Source organism: Suricata suricatta, chromosome 15 (genome assembly GCF_006229205.1).
Source record: "Suricata suricatta isolate VVHF042 chromosome 15, meerkat_22Aug2017_6uvM2_HiC, whole genome shotgun sequence".
NCBI lineage: Eukaryota > Metazoa > Chordata > Mammalia > Carnivora > Herpestidae > Suricata > Suricata suricatta.
In genome coordinates this window covers 32,751,622-32,770,128 of record NC_043714.1, presented here as the reverse complement: position 1 = coordinate 32,770,128, position 18,507 = coordinate 32,751,622, and the positions used below count along the sequence as shown (strand labels likewise).

Here is an 18,507-nt window from a genome sequence, read left to right as displayed (position 1 = left end):
AAACATGGAAAAAGCCTAAATGTCCATCACCTGATGAGTGGATCAAAAAGATGTGGTATATATACACAATGGAGTACTACATGGCAAAGAGAAAGAATGACATATGGCCATTTGCAGGAAAGTGGATGGACCTTGAGGGTGTCATGCTAAGCAAAATAAGTCAGGCAGAGAAGGACAGAAACCATATGTTTGCACTCATAGGTCTAACAGGAAAACAGGAGAAACCTAATGGAGGACCAGGGGGAGGGGAAGAGGGAAAGAGAGTTGGGGAGAGAGAGGGATGCAAAACTTGAGAGACTATTGAATGCTGAAAATGAACTGAGAGTTGAAGGGGAAGGGCTCCAGAGGGGGGAAAAGAGGTGGTGGTGATGGTGGAGGGCCCTTATGGGGAAGAGCACTGGGTGTTGTATGGAAACCAACTTGACAATAAACCATTTTTTTTTAAATGCCATTTTGTTTATTTTACATAAGTAAGAATATATATTTATTATTAATTTTTATTTGTCTTTTCTTTGGACATGATGATGATTGGTTATAGAAGCTAGTTTGGAGATAGAGATCATTAATAGAAGGAAGATTTTTTTCCAGTATTTCTCCTACTCTACATTGTAACTCACTGCAATCGCTCCTTTAATTCCAACTTCTAAAGTTTATCCATGTTCCTGTGTAGGTCTAGTTGGTTTATTCAGTTGTGGGCATTTTGAATACAACTTAAATCCATTTTAGTTCTTCTGAAGCCTGATCTTTTGACGAAACAGGACATGGGAACTGGGTGATGTCATTTTACAGTCAATTACATTACTCAAGTGTTGTGAGAAGAGCTTTTTCTTAAATTCTGCTTATTATTTTGCTACAAATAGAAACTTTACAAATTGATTTTTAGGGACAACTTTTTTTTTAATGTCTAAGAGATGCCAATAGCTTGCCTTTTATACTTTTTTCTAAATGAGTGCTTTATTCGTGGGGCTTTCTTGTTTACCATCTGTATACAGTGACTACAGGATAATGATTTTCAGTCGTTACAGCAAGGATTGTTTTGCCTGAATACTTGAGCTTAAAATAGATGTCTCTCTGGATAGCACAATATCACTTCTTACTAAACATCTAATCCATGTGGTGAGAGTATTGCAGACACATTGCTTTTAAATAGCTATCAGGTGAGCTGTATGAGAACTATATTGTAGAAAATACACTGTAAAGGGAAAGATAATAAAATAGAGTGGTAATGATTTTGACCACTTACATAGAAGGAAAAGACAAGTTGTGTGAAAGCTGTTTTCCAATAAATATATTTGCATTCTGTTTTTGTATAGACTTAACTGGCACTTCTTAGCATAGAATTAAAATTGTAGAAAGAAGAGGTACATACATTGTATGAAATAAATTTGTTCCAAAGGCTGCTAATTGTCTACCCAATATAACTGTTACTTTTTCTTTACCACCAAAGCCCTATTTTATTGGGTGTTGCACATGCATTCAAAATTACATTTTGCAGATATTCTTATATGTGTGGCCCTGTGTCATGATTCTAATTAATAAAACACTGGGAGAATTTTTGCTTTCCAAATATGCATGCTACTCCTTCCTGGATACCTAGAACAAAGTTATGATGTTGGAGCTGGAAAAGCATCTTGCAACTAAAAGGATAAGGCAAGGAGAATCTCAGGAAATTCACCTTTAAATTTGTCTTGTGACTTCGCACTATGTAACATAAATAAATCCTGAACTTTTTGTAAACTAGTGTTCTTTAGTTCTCTATCATTCACAGCTGAAAACGATTTCGGCGAATATTGTAATTTCACTTAACTCTAACCATAAAATATGTTTGCATTACTGATGGATATAACTCTTCTGTTTCTCTGAATAAAACTTTCCTTTTCCTTCAGGCTTTGACCCAGTGACAGTGAATTTGACTAATTAATCTCTACTTAAAATGCATTAGTTTTCACAATTACATCTTAAGAATATCTGTAATATTAAGGAGCCCCTTAAGGAGTTAAATTAATTAGTGGGGGAGTAGACTTTGAAATTCATAGAAAATATTTTGATCAGAAAATATTTCATCAGCCCTCAAATTATACTTACCAAAGAAATAAGTCAAATTATTCTGGATCATACTAACTCCACTTACATGTAAAGATAATAGTTGTATTTGAAATGGCAAAGAGAGGACTATGTTTTACATAGATATCATGTTTTTAGTAGTAGTAATAGGTAGATACCATTTCAAATGATTTATTATGTATTGATGATTCCTTCTTCCCAAAATAAAGTACTACAAATGGATTAAGTGCTCATTTAGGAGGCAAGGGGAGAGCCTAAGATTTGATCCAGTGTTGCATTCATTCTGAATCTGGGAGAGTTACACATTTCTAAGTTCAACTTCCAGTTCAAACCTGCCATGCCAAATTGAATTATCTACATACATTGAAATTTTTGTATTTTATATAATAAATTTCTATGTGGCAGTTACTATTAAGGAGCTTAAATAAATTATAAATTTCAAAACCAGTATAAATAAACAAATTTTACCAAAGATAAGATTATTTTTAAAATTTTTTGCCAACATGAATTAATAGACTTTCAGAGATGTGGATGAAAAAGACTTAATTATAGTAATTGAATTCATTAATAATATTTAAAATGTCATTAAATAATATTAATTTGGAAATACTACACTTAATATAAAGTCCATAAACTATTGTATTTAAACATCTTATATAAATGTATGTCCTTAGTTTCCTCATCATCACTTGAATCATTTCTCTAACACAGTTCTGAGATAAACTGTCTTTACTCCAATTGGTTTGGGATACAGTATATTTTGTATCTTTATGTAATGAAGTTCCTGGAAATAGTTTCCCAAGGTACAAGTAGTATGATTATTTGCCTGACATTGACAAGTGTTTTTTAGCTGTTAATTTTAAATTTCATAAAATGATTGTTTAATTTACTGCTAAGATTGTTTTTTTCCAAAATTAAAAAAATACAGAAAAAGTACAAGGAAAAAATAAGAATCTCCAATACTTACACAAACCAGAATTTTTATAAGTCCATTTATTTTGAAACAGAGAGAGAGAGAGAGAGGTGCCTGGGTGGCTCAGTCAGTTAAGTGTGTGGTAGAATCAGTATTTAAATACAATTACTGTGGCAGCCTGTTTAAGTCAGCATCACCACTTCTCCCTGCCTGCTGCCCTACTCTTTCTCTTTCTCTCAATATATGTTCTATAGAACTATGGTTTCAATTATGGTAAAGTAGGACTACATGTGTGACCTACACAGATATCATGTTTCATCTTAAGTAAAAAGGCACATTTCAAAGTAATATATGCTAGTTTAAAAATGTTAACAAATAAAAGTCAATATATGTATATCTATAAGTACATATTTATGGTATAAACATTATATAACCAAAAAATCTAGAAAGAGATTTGGTAGTATACTAACACAATAACAGTTAACAAGAAAATGGAGAGTAATTTAAATAGAGTTCATCAAAGAGGACACTGTTAATTATTGAGCAAAATAATAGTGCTTGATTAGGATTACAACTCTACCTGTCCTTAGATTTTTCTCAATATGGTTAATATTCTTAGATCTTAATAGTGGGCTGATTGGCTATTCCTAAAAAAAAGGGGGGCTTGTTAAAAAAACAACCTTACTATCTAGAGTTCCAAAATCTAGAAACATATCTTTTCCTGTTATCCAAATACACTAAACTTGTCAAAAGAGCAAGTATCACATATTGAGCATCAAATATTTGCCACGCCTCTGCTATGTGCTCTAACAGATTTTTTTAGTAATCCAAATGTCACAGTACATTTTTCAGATGAAGAAATTAAGGCTCAGAATGATTAAGTAAATTCTTAAAAATCACAAAGCATATTAACTTCTGCAGACTTTCAAATATATTCCAAAATCTGAAGGATATACACAATGCATACAAACCCACAAAAACACACACGTTTACACATATAGGAGTACTGTCCATGTATGCAGTATATTATATAAATATTTATGCAGTGTGATGTGTATAAGTATATATATTAAATGAAATGTATGCATATGTGTGTAAATATATATAGAAGTATGGGAAATATTTAGACATATATACATAGAAGTTACATTCATAGATTTTATAAAAAATCTCAGGATTAAAATACTTACTACTCAGTTACAAAGTTAAGTCATAAGTTGAACCGCAATTATTTCCTGAAATTAATGTAACTAATTTAACTTTCACTTACTTTGGTAAAGATTAAAAAATAAAAGAATTAAAAAGAGCTTTCAGAAATATATGGAGAGTGAGATAAACTTCCGGGTGACTCCTTCATACAAACATTCAAGGAGAAAAAAGAAAATTCTCATTCAAGCAAAAAATAACATAAATTGAGTTAAATATGAATAATCAAGGGGCGCCTGGGAGTCTCAGTCAATTAAGCATCCGACCTCAGCTCAGGCCTTGATTTCACAAGTTTCATAGGTTTGAACCCTACATTGGGGGTCTCTGTACTGACAGCTCAGAGACTGGAGACTGCTTCAGATTTTGCCCTCTTTCTTTGCTCCTGCCCTGGTCATGCTCTCTTGCTCTTCCTCTCAAAAATAAATAAACACTTAAAAATAATTTTTAAAAAAATGAATAATCAAAAAAAGTATGAGATAACAGAATTAACAGAAAATTTTCACAATTCATGTAATATCTGAAATTGGTCCTCAGGTCTATAGACAAATGATATAAATACAATAAAAAAAAGGTCTAAAGAAAAAAATTATAATAAAGCTAAGCTCTCAAATAACAATTGAAATATTAATTAAAAATCACAAAGTGGTGGGCACTTGGGTGGCTCAGTCAGTTGAGCATCTGACTTTGGTTCAGGTCATGATCTCAACATTTCGTTAGTTCAAGCCCCATATCAGGCCCTGTGCTGTTGCCCGCTTCAGATTCTGTCTCCTTCTCTCTCTGTCCCTCCCCTACTCGCATTCTGTCTTTGTCTCTTTCAAAAATAAATAAACATTAAAAGTGTTTTAACCAGAAATAAATCCATAAAGTGGTGTTAAACTTATGAATTGTGACAAAAATATATTTATTAATAATGTAAGATAAATATAAGCTTTTGACTTACTTTTGACATTCCTAAGTAATGAGAAGGAACATATATCATAGGCTTCTTTATTCAAATTTTCAAAATACACAAAATTGTTTTATATAACTTTTTGGGAAAAAAATACTCCAAGCACCTAAGAAAAATTTGACTATAATAATTAAAACACTTTAGATCAAAATGGCATTAAAGCTTGATTCCCAGACTTTGCAAAGCAAAATAATTCAATAAGATCAAGTTGGCTAAGAATCAATTTCAGGGGCGCTTGGGTGATTCAGTCTCGTAAGTGTCCAACTCTTAGTTTTGGCTCTGGTCATGATCTCATGATTTGTGAGATTGATCCCCAAGTATAGAGCCTGCTTGGGATGCGCTCTCTCCCTTTCTCCATGCCCTCCACATACTTGCTCTCATGCACTCTTTCTCTCTCAAAAATAAACAAAAAGTTTAAAACCTTAAAAAAAGAATAAATTTCATAAAACTATTTCTCTAGTTTTATATCTTCATGACATGAGAAGGCAAAAAATATTTTTCCATAAGGACTTGAAAACATTTCCTAGTGCAGGACCTCATATTTAAAAACATCTTTTAACCACATTTGAATTAGGCGAACAAAAGGCATTCAAAAGGAATTGAGAATACTAATAGGGGAAGTGACTTTTTAAAAGGTTGAAGGCCACATTCAAAGTTTGATTAAAGCAAACATGTTTGTGATTTTAGGGCTAAGGATCTCCTGTTGAACGGTTCAACTAAAATCAACCATTCTAAGAGGATTTACATGTTTCAAAGAGCTATAATTGGATGAATAAAGTCATGCTGTCACTTGGTTAATTCTTACTTGGCCTATAAAACTGAGTTTAAGTGTTATCTGTAAACCAGAGAAGGCTGTCCTGACCTCTGCCTTGCTCCCATCCATCCTAATTAATGCCCCTCCTCTGTGATCTTTTTTCACAGAACTTCTGTCATGATGCTCTGCATGTTCAATATCACCAACAGCCCATAGCACATTGTCAAGATTATTTTAGACATTTAGCAAATACTTGAGTGAGCAAATGCTTAATTGATGATATTTATTGTATTTCTCTCCAAAGAATCTAATAAAACATTTGGGGACTAACTCATTTTTTTCCCTTAGAATTCTGCTTTTGAGAAATAAAATAACTCTCCTTGATGGCCTGATTTCTTCTCAGCCCATTGGGTAGGAATTTAGGAAAATACCAGAAAATTATGTGAATTTTAAAGCCAGGTGGTTTAATTTGTGGAATCTTCCTTATAAGTTCTAAATGGTCCCACAGATAACATAACAAAAGCAATGAATAACCTTTCACAACATTTATCATATTAAGGTATCTTTGGACGTGAAATTTTTCTCTTTGGGGCAATTTTTCCACTCATATGGTACCACGAGAAGTTACTTCAATCACATGTCTCATAATCTGTTTTTGGATATTGTTGTAACTTATGGAAGATGATCTACAATCAAAACTGGATATTTAGTTTAAGATACAGAGCTAACTCGAAGGGATCAAAAGAAATTTATTTCATTTTATTTTGGGCAAAGACCTTCCATTGGAATTGTATCAATACTGACCTTCTAGCCAAATATTTGTAGAGATTTCATAAAGAGGGAATTTATAATTTTATAAATTGTTGGTGATTGCTTTCAATAACCTTAAAACTTGTTATTTCTTAACATTTTACTTAGTTCTTACAAGAAAAGAACTTAGAAAATTCCATATTTCAAATTGCTTGTTAATATCCACAACATACATATTAAGACCAAGGCCTTTGATTTATTTTTCAGTAAAATATTTCACTCATTTATTTAGACTCTACCTTGTTGTCTAAAAGGAATTATAAGTAAGCTTATAAAAATACATGTAATATTGTTTAAAAGTCAGTGAAGAAACAGAATGAAGGAAAATTGAGTAAGAAAAAAACAGAACAGGAATAAATTAAATTACAAAACAACTTCTGTGAAAACCTATATATTTGCAAGGAGATACTGGGCAATTTTTGCTCCATTTTCCTTACTTTAAAAAATGTTTTAATATAATCAGCTATCTGATTTAGCAACTACAAGAGATTTTTAAATATGAATTGACCGGAAGTCTCAATACCACTGAATATATTTCTCCCAGTTCTCAAAAAAGAGAGCTATGTAGTATAAACACAACTATATTTTTCATAAAGCACATTATTTAAAACGTCTTGTACCATACTATTACTATTTATAAGGATTTAAAAATCATTTCTATATGGGAAGATCAAAAGGATGGCATCTGGGTATATATGACTATGGGATTCACTGGTATAATCCAAAGGTAAGTGTTACCTTATCTGAAAGAATGAATGAGTGACATCTATTTTCAGACTATCAATCAACAAAAAGTATTATGTTCTTAAACAAGTTTTAAATCAGTACTGTGTATTCAAGATTGCATTGTTGGGAAATTACCTGCATTACTGATTATTGCATATACCCACTTGTCAAACAAATATTTATTGAGTGGTTATTTTGTCCAAGCACCGCAAGTTAGGCCATATTTTAGGTTATGAACATTGGTGTGTTATAGTCAGCTCTGTTGTTGGGTGAAGTGAGGAGAGAAAATAGAAAGTTGAAGAATTTGAGGCTAAGTTTTGCCTAAAGAAAAATGATATCTATGCCTAGAAGTATGGAGGTGGTAAATTAAGAGAATATTTACCTCTAAAAATAAACAGAAGTACCTACAACACACACAAAAAACATGTTTTTCCTGACCTCAAATAACATAAAACTGAACCTTTTAAAGTAGTTATTAAAAGCTTTCTGGTCTATTAGAACAAAGAAAAAAATCTCACTAGAGATTTTTAAAAAATATCTACTCTTAAGAAATATAACTTCAGGTAGATTTTCCATGACTTTCTGTATTAAAAAAATACCTCTGGATAACAAGATAAAGTTTTTGTTCATGGTTGTTAATATAAGCTAGTTAATCTTGAAAAAAAAATCTATATAAAAATAATTTGAGCTTCAGAATTATTGGCTTATCCAAAGCTGTTATTTCTAATAAAATATTAAATATGAAGATTTGTACATAGTCACTCAAAACATTTTTAATGAAATTTTCACTGTGATTCCTAAAATTAAGCTATACCACATTTTAATACTAAATTGCATACATTTTAGTAAATTTTTAAAGTTTGTGGTGAAAACTTTGTGGATATAAAACTGGCTGATGATTGACCAATTTCCTCTACAAAACACAAAATTTAGGGCCAATACATCATTTAAATAACTTTCATTATTTTATACATCCCAACTTCTGACTTAGAATAATGAAACACCATTATCTTCCCTAAAATCACATTTTTCTAAGTTCTATCTTGTTTTAAAATCAACATTTCTATATATTTTCCTTGACCACTGAAATCTATCTTAACCTTCTTATTAGTGTCACTTTTACAAAATGTCACAGTATACTCTGTGAACATTTAAAAGATGAAATTTACATTAAACAGTAGAAAAGATCATAAAAGCAACATTGCTTTTTATGATCCATTATGTGAGCAAAGACATCCTAGATTATACATAAAAAAGTATATCAATTAATGTTACATATTGCCTCTGTGAACTTATTGATGATATGCATTTACAAACACTGTTTCTTGATATTGCAGAATTGCAGTAATTTAATTACCTAAGGAATTTGTTATTTTATGTTCTTTTATTTTATTTTGCTTGAAAGAGGCAGCAAAAGGCAAAAGAAAACAAAAAGTTGGCTTCAGATTCAAAAGCCCTCCTTCGGCCCTTCACTGGAGTTGAGCTAGTAAGGCTGAATTTCAGTCTTCAAACACAAGAAAGGGACAGTCTTACAAAGCTAAGATATGTCTATCAAATAATTAAAGGTAGTTAAGGAATTTACACATCATGAAGTATTGTTACTCTAATATAAGATATTTTTTTAAAAGCTAATAAGAAAGAAGTTTCTTTCTCCTGTGGTACTATCCCCCAGGTATGCTGCATAGAGCTGCTTCCTGAGCGGGGTAAGGAAACCACTGGGGTGACTTGCTTAGCAATCATTTAGTGTCTATGTAGTGTCCTGCAGGAAATACTCAATGCAAGCTGGCATATTGAAGTCTTTGAACTTCCACAAATCTGTTTCCTCAGAAAACTAATTTCTGTTGGTTTGTTTGTTCTTTATGTACTTAATGTTAGACATTTATTAAGGTTTATTTACCTCAAATTTCAGAGATCTCCAGGTGCTGGCATATATTAATTTATTAGTGGTCTCCAATGGTTTCTTACTGCTTAAAAAAAAGTACTTTAAAAAACAGCTTATGCAATGAATATTCAGCCATAGAAAGGATAAAGTACTGATACAATGTAGATGAAGCACAAAAACATGTGTAGTGAAAGAAGCCAGACATGAAAGGTCACATATTTTATAATTCTATTTATACGAATTTTCCAAAATAGATAAATCCATAGAGATAGAAAACAGGCTAGTGGTTACCAGGGGCAAAGAAAAGGAGAATGGAAAATAACTGCTGTTGTATGTTGGGTTTCATTTTGGGTTGATAAAATATACTGGAACTAGATAACAGTGATTGTTCTACAACATTTTGAATGTTCTAAATGCCACAGATTGCATACTTTAAAGTTATTAATTATTAATATTATGTGAATTTTACCTCAAGTTTTAAAAAGACTTTATTGAGATAAAACTCAAAATCCATGAAATTACTCTTTTTAGATGTACAATTCAGTGTTTTATTTCTTTTCTTTTCAAAAAGACATAGTCAGCATCACAACCTAATGTTAGAATATTTTTATAAGCATCAAAAGAAACACATATGCATCAGCAGTCAGGCCTCATACCTCATTCCCTAAGTTCCGAGCAACCACTAATTCTTGTCTCAAATGAATTTGCCTACTCCAGACATTTTGTATCAATGAAATTATAAATATCTATTTTTTTGTAACTAGCATCTTTCATTTAGCAAAATATTTCCAAGATTCATCTAAATAGTGGCATATAAGAGCACTTCATTTCTTTGTATTGCCAAATAATATTCTATTATGAGGATATAGCACATTTAAAATATCCATTTATCTTTTGATGGAAATGTGGGGTGTTTCCATTTCGGGGCTATTTTGAATAAATCAACTATAAACATTTCTGTACAGGCTTCAAATGAATGTATGTTTTCATGACTCCGGTATATCTAAGAGCGGAATTGAAGAGTCAAACGCTAACTTTATGTTTAACATTTGAGGAGCTGCCAAAATGTTTTCCAAAGTGGCTTCATCATTTTACAATCTCATTAGAAATGTGGGGTGCCTGGGTGGCTCAGATGGTTGAGCATCCGACTTTGGCTCAGGTCATGATCTCATGGTTTGTGGGTTCGAGCCCTGTGTCAGGCTCGGTGCTGACCTCTAGCTCTGAGCCTGCAGCCTGGCTCAGATTCTGTGTCTCCTTCTCTCTCTGACCCTCCCCTGCTCATGCTCTCTCAAAAATAAATTAAATGTAAAAATAAAAAAAGAAAGAAATGTATAAAGCTTTCAATTTGTCTACATCCTCAACAAATTTATTATTTTTTTAATATTTAATCCTTACTACTAGGTATGGAGTGGTATATAATTGTAGTTTGAATATAATCCTCTAAAGACTAATAATTTTGAGCATTTTAATGTGCTTATTGGCCATTTGTTTATCTTCTTTTGAAATGTAACTGTTCAGATACTTTGTTCATTTTTCAATTGAGTTAACTGACTTTTTATTATTGAGTTATAAGAGTTCTTCATAATCTGGATATGAGTCTCTTATCAAATATATGATTTGCAAAAACTTTCTCCCATTCCAAGGGTTGCATTTTCACTTTCTTTTTTAATTTTTTTAAATGTTTTTATATGTTTTTGAGAGAGAGAGAGAGAATGCAGGAGCAGGGGAGGGAGACAGAGACAGGCTCCAGTTTCTGAGCTAGCTGTCAGTACAGAGCCCGTGTGGAACTCGAACCCACGAACGGGGAGATCATGACCTGAGCTGAGGACGGACATTCACTCCACTGAGCCACACAGGTGCCCCAGCATTTTCACTTTCTTGATTGTGGTTTCTGAAGTCCAAAATTTTATAAAGTCTAAATTATCTAATTTCTCCTTGGTCACTTGTGCTTTCCATGTCATGTTTAAGAAAGCATAGCTTAATCCATGGTCACCAAGATTAATTTATAAATTCTCTTTTAAGAAGTCTATAGTTTTGTTCTTACATTTGGGTCTTTATCCACTTTAGATTAGCAATTATATATGGTGTGAGATAAATGTCTGATATCCAGTCGTGCCAGCGCCATTTGTTGAAAAAGCTATTCTTCCCAGAATTTAATTTTCTTAACACCCTTGTTGCAAATCAATTGACCATGAAATTAAAGCTTTATATCTGCATTTTGGTTTTATTCCATTAATCTCTATGTCTATTTTTGTGGCACTTTTAACTGCCTTGAATCTGTAGGTTTGTAGTAAGTTTCAAAATCAGATATGTGTGTCCTCCAACTTTGTCATTTGTTTCCAAAAAAGTTGTTTCTTTTCTGGGCCCTCTAAATTTCCATATGAATTTTAGAATCAGCTTACCAACCCCTAAAAAAAAACAGCTGGTATTTTTGTTAGAGATTGTGTTAGATCTGTAGAACAATTTAGGAGTATTCCCATCTAGACAAAATTAAGTCTTTGATCTATGAACATTGAGGTCTTTCTATTTATCTACACTTCTTTTGTTAAATCTATTCCAAAATAGGTTATGTTTTTGAGGTTACTGTAAACGGAATTGCTTTCTTAATTTATTTTCAGATTATTTGTTGTTTGTGGTATTAATGCTCCTTTAAATATTTGGTAGACTTCAACATCAAGTCATCTGGATCTGGGCTTTTCTTTGTGGGAATATTTTTAAAATTATTAGTTAAATATATTTGCTATAGATCTATTTAGATAGCCTATTTCCTCTTGAACCAGTTTTGATAGTTTGTATCTTTCTGGAAATTTTTTCATTATATCTAAGGTATATAAATTTTTGGCATACAGTTATTCAATGTATTCCCTTATAATCTTTTATTATTTCTGTAAGATCAATGGTGATGTTCACGCTTTCATTGCTGATTTTAGTAATTTGAATGTTCTCTCATTTTTCTTGATAAATATAGGTAAATGTTTTGTTGTTCTTAGCAAAGAACACAGTTTTGGTTTTGATTTACTCTATTGTTTTTACATTTTTATTCCACACATGACCATCATAATATTTAATATCTCTTTTCTTCTCTGCTAGTTTGGGGATTAATTGGCTTTTTATTTTTAATACACAACCTCTGTGAATGGGCCTATTCCTGGAAGCCATGAGACACGTCAAATTGTGACAGATCTTTTGGATGGAGCTTTGAAGAGAGATCAAACGTATTCTGCCACCTTCAGTGGCTGTTAGTTGTGGATTGTCCTGGCTACCACAAGTGCAAGGCTGCTGCTTTTCAGGTTGCTGCAGAACTAAGTTACAGTGTGATGGCAAGAAAGCAAGACAAAATGCTGTAAAGCTCACTCTTCTCACCATTGCTCTTGAATAAACACACCTTGGATTTTTTGTAGATCTTTTACAGTTTCTGAAAAAGTTGATTGACCGTTTTTGCCAATATTTTCATTCCATTTATAGATTTTTGGAGGTCCTTACCCTGCCATTTCAAAAGGGCGTCTCTGGTTTATTTATTTTTGCAGCTGTTTATTTTAATATCTATTATCTGCAGCTGAACTCCATGAATACTCTTTAGGAAATGTCATCCTAAAACACTGAAGAAAATGTTATTTCCAAAAGTCTTACTGCTTTTCAAATATTAATTAATAGTATCATTTTTTTCAATTCTCAGTTTGCATATTGAAATCGCAAGGCATCTTCTGTGTTATCTGACCATTCTGCCTGTATTATCTTGTCCAGTTTAACTTAATATCTCCGTCTCTCAAGGATTATGATATAATCCTAAAATAAGAATTATAACCATACATACATCTCATAGGGTTTTGAAAGTATTAAGGAAATAGTACTTATAATTTAGAATAGTGTCACATCAATAACTATTATGTAAAATATAGAATTATTTTGTAGGAAGTGCTGTTGGTGTACTGATAGAGATTGCATTAAACCTGTAGATTGCTTTGGGTAGTATAGACGTTTTAACAATATTTGTTCTTCCAATCCATGAGCATGGAATGTTTTTCCATTTCTTTGTGTTGTTTTCAATTTTTATCATCAGTGTTTTACAGTTTTCAGACTACCATTCTTTCACCTCTTTGGTTAAGTTTATTTGTAGATATTTTATGTTTTTAGTGCAATTGTAAATGGGATAGTTTTCTTAATTTCTCTTCCTGCTGCTTCATATTAGTGTATAGGAATGAAACAGATTTCCGTACATTGATTTTGTATCATGTGTCTTTACTGAATTTGTGTATCAGTTCTAGCAGTTTTTTGATGGACTCTTTAGGGATTCCTTTATATTATTATGTCATTTGCAAATAGTGACAGTTTTACTTCTTCCTTACCAATTTGGATTTCTTTTATTTCTTTTTTGTTTTCTAATTGCTGTGGCTAGAACTTCCAATCGTATGTTGAATAAAAAGGGTGAAAGTAGACATCCTGGTCTTTTGCCAGAACTTATGGGAAAAGTTCTAAATTTTGCACCATTGAGTATAATGTTGGGGGTAGGTTTTTCATATAAGGCCTTTATTGTGTTGAGATATGTTTCCTCTAGACCTACTTTGCAGAGAGTTTTTATCATGAATGGATGTGGTACTTTGTCAAGTGCTTTTTCTACATCTATTGAAATGGTCATATTTTTTTTATCCTTTCTCGTATTGGTGTGACTATCACGTTAATTGTTTTGTGAATATTAAACCACTATTGCATCCCAGGAACAAATCTCATTTATTCATGGTGAGTGACTTTTTAATGTATTGTTAAATTCAGTTTGCTAATATTTTGTTGATGATTTTTGCATTTATATTCATCAGAGATATTGGCCTATGCTTCTCTTTTTTGAGGAGTCTTTATCCGGTTTTGGTATCAGGGTGATACTGGCCTTATAGAATGAATTTGGAAGTTTTCCTCTTCATCTATGTTTTTGGTTTCGTTTGAGACGGAGAGGTATTAACGCTTCTTTAAATGTTTGGTAGAATCACATGGGAAGCCATCTGATACTGGACTCTTGGTGTTTTTTTTTCTTTTTTTTATTACTGATAGAATTTAATTGCTGGTAATACATTTGTTCAAATTTTCTATTTCTTCTTACTTCATTTTTGGTAGGTTATGTTTCCAGGAATTTATCAATTTCTTCTAAGTTGTCCAACTTATTGGCATATTAGGTTTTTATCTTCTACCACAACAGTTTGTAATTCTGTGGTGTTGATTGTCTTCTCTCCTCTTTCATGAGTTATTTAGTTTATTTAGGTCCTCTTTCTCTTCTTACTTTTTTTTTTATGAGTCTGGTTAGAGGTTTACCAATTTCTCCAAAGAAAACATACAGAAGACTGCAAACATATGAAAAGATGCTCAACATCACTCATCATCAGGGAAATACAAACCAAAACTATAATGAGATATCACCTCACACCTGTCAGAATCACTAACACAAAACAAAATAACAAACAAAACACTAGAAACAACAAGTGTTGATGAGGGTGTGAGGAATAAGAACCCTCTAACACTGTTGGTAGAAATGCAAACTGTTATAACCACCATGGAAAACAGTATGGAAGTTCCTCAAAAAATTAAAATAGAACTACCTTATGATCCAGTAATTGCACTACTGGGTTTTTATCCCCAAAATGCAGAAACATTAATTTAAAGGGAGACAAGAATTTCTATGTTTATTGCAGTGTTATTTGCAATAGCCCAAGTATTAAAGTAACCTAACTGTCCACCAATAGATTAATAGATAAGGAAGAGTAATATATATACATACATATATATATATATATATATATATATATATATATATATACACACAATGGGATATTATTCAGCCATAAAAAAGAATGAAATCTTGCCATTTGGAACAACATGGATAGAGCTTGAACATATAATACTAAGTGAGAAAAGTCAGTCAGAGAAAGACAAATACCATATGCTATCACTCATAATTGAATTTAAGAAACAAAACAAATGAGCAAAGGAAAAAAAAAGATGGCAAACCAAGAAACAGACTCTTTACTATAGAGAACAAACTGATGGTTTACAGGGGGTAGGTAGGTGGGAGTATGGGTTAAATGGTGATGAGGATTAATGAGTACACTTTTGTAATAAGCACTGAGTGATGTTACAAATTATTGAATCACAATTATGGAATTGATGTGTATAACACTGTATGTTAACCAGCTGGAATTAAAATAAAAACTTAAAAATTATAAATAAAATACGTACTTATTATTATCATTTAAAAAGTTCTCCCAATTTCTAGCCCTCTCTAATCCTGTGCTTTATTTTCTTCATTTGCTACTTGTTTAGTTTCTTTTTTCATACACCAGAAAATAAGTTTCAGTGACTGTCACTAACACATATCAAACACACAATATATGTTGTTATATAATATACAATTATTTTTATATAATTAATTGTAATAATGTATGTAATATTTTAAATGTAAATGTAAATACATATATATGTATATACACACATACATGCATAAATATTATGTAATATGTAATAATTATACAAAATAATTTTATGTTTATATTATTGCAGTAAATGCAAACCAGTTCTATGCCATTTTTCTTCCTAAACATTTAGCACAATACCACATTGTGGTTTTTTGCACATGTAACAAAAGTACATTAAAAGCTTTGTTTAAAAATAACTCCCCATTATTTGGCAAATCTGTCAACTCTTCTGAGATATAACAATCCAACAATTAGCCTAGACAGGTTGAAAAATATTAGTTCTATTCTGATTATTATCTCAATAAAATAAGACATGTTAAAAAATATTAATTTCTAGATACTGAGTAGTGCAATTATATAAAGCAACCTGAAAAGTAGTTTCTTATCAGGTGAAACTATTCCAATAACAGAAATGGCAGAAACTATGCATAGGGGGCTTCTATACTGGTATTACGAATAATCCTGTATCAACTGCTCAGGGTAGGTATTTGTTGTATTTAGGTAGCACCTGGTCTGATTTCTGATCAGGTAATGAATACTTTTATTTTTTTATGTTTTTATTTATTTTTGAGACAGAGAGAGAGAATGAGTGGGGAAGGGCAGAGAGATAGGGAGACAAAGACTAGAAACAGGCTCCAGGCTCTGAGCTGTCAGCACAGAGCCTGACGCGGGGCTCGAACCCACGAATATGAGATCATGACCTGAGCTGAAGCCGGACGCTTAACCGACTGAGCCACCCAGGCACCCCTGATGAATACTTTTAACATCATCTCTCGTTATAAGTTTCACTGTTTAAGAAAGTAAGATTCGGGGTGCCTGGGTGGCTCAGTCAGTTAGGTGTCCGGTTTCAGCTCAGGTCATGATCTCACAGTTCGTCAGTTCAAGCCCCATGACGGGCTCTGTGTTGACAGCTAGCTCAGAGCCTGGAGTCTGCTTCGGATTCTGTATCTTCCTCTTTCTCTGACCCTCCCCTGCTCACACTGTCTCTGTCTCTCAAAAATAAATAAAAAAACATAAAAAAAATTTAAAAAAGTAAGATTCAAGGGTCAATATTTGAGAAATAAATACATTGGAAGGCTCTTTGGTACTGTCGTGTAATTGAAGGGTTTTTTTGTTTCTGTCACATTAATTTTCTCACAACCACCTCTTGGATGAGAAACACAGAATTGGAACTAGTCTTCGCAGTGCGGATAAATACTGAAAAAATTTCTGGCCAGATTTCAAGGACAGATCTTCATGAATCATAGGGAATTCCTTGGTTGCAGTGAAAGCATATAAACAAGTTAGGATCAATGTATGTTCTTCAAGACTATGTTTGCCTTTAAGAGAATCTTAATCTTTTGCTAGAATAAATATTTACCTATTTCTAATGTAAGAGCATATTTTATGAATTATGGTCAATGTGCTTATGGAAAGGATGCCCACTAAATTTTCTGAGATTTAGCTACTGTGCTATTAGTTTTTGATTAATTTTTCATTTATTTTTTTAAGTTTATTTATATTTGAGAGAGAGAGAGAGAAAGAGAGCGAGCACACAAGTGAGGGAGGGGCAGAGAGAGACAGGACAGAAGATCCAAAGTGAGCTGTGTGCTGATGGTAGAGAGCCTCATGCAAGGCTTGAACTCCTTAACTATGAGGTCATGACCTGAGCCAAAGTGGAATGCTTAAGTGACTGAGCCACTCAGGTGCCCTGTTACTGTGTTTTTATATGTTTTATAAAATTTAAACCACAACAGACAAGAAAATCTATGCAGGTTAAAAAATGTTAAAACTTGGTATATAAAAATTTTTCAGCATTAAAAATAAATATAAGAGGTGGTATCTCAGTGTGGTTTGGTTTGTATTTCCCTTATGATGAGTAACGCTGAGCATAATTTCATGTGCCTGTAGGCCATCTGGATGTCCTCTTTGGAGAAGTGTCTATTCAGGTCTTCTGCCCATTTCTTCACTGGATCATTAATTTTTTGTGTGTGGAGTTTAGTGAGCTCCTTGTATATTTTGGATACTAGCCCTTTATCTGATATGCCATTTGCCACTATCTTTTCCCATTCTCTTGGTTGCCTGTTAGGTTTTTTTTTATTGTTTCCTTTGCCTTACAGAAGCTTTTTATCTTGATGAGGTCCTAGTAGTCTATTTTTGTTCTTGATTCTCTTGCCTCTGGGGATGTGCCAAGGAAGAAGTTGCTGTGGTTAAGTCAAGGAGGTTTTTTCCTACTTTCTCCTCGAGGGTTTTGATGGTTTCCTGTCTCACATTCAGATCCTTTATCCATTTTGAGTTTATTTTTGTGAATGGTATAAGAAAGTGGTCTAATTTCATTTTTCTACATGTTGCTGTCCAGCTCTCCCAACACCACCTGTTGAAGAGGCTGTCTTTTTTCCATTGGATACTCTTTCCTGCTTTGTCAAAGATTAATTGGCCATATACTTGTGGGTCCAGTTCTGGGTTCTCTATTCTATTCCATTGGTCCATTTGTCTGTTTTTGTGACAATACCATACTGTTTTGATGATGACAGCTTTGTAGTAGAGGCTAGAGTCTGGGATTGTGATGCTCCCCGTTTTGGTTTTCTTCTCAATATTACGTTGGCTATTCGGGGTTTTTTTTTGTGTGTGTGTGTGGTTCCATATGAATTTTAAGATAGTTTGTTCCAGCTTTGAGAAAAATGCTGGTGCAACTTTGATGGGGATTGCATTGAATGTGTAAATTGCTTTGGGTAATAATGACATTTTAACAATGTTTATTCTTCT

General features: G+C 32.5%; 1 protein-coding gene across 2 annotated transcripts in view; it reads right to left on the bottom strand.

Annotated features, from left to right (window-relative positions):
• The window catches only part of LOC115279492 (cyclic nucleotide-binding domain-containing protein 1-like), a 242,790-nt gene that overhangs the window by 175,325 nt on the left and 48,958 nt on the right, over positions 1-18,507 (bottom strand). The gene's annotated exons all lie outside the window — the stretch shown is intronic.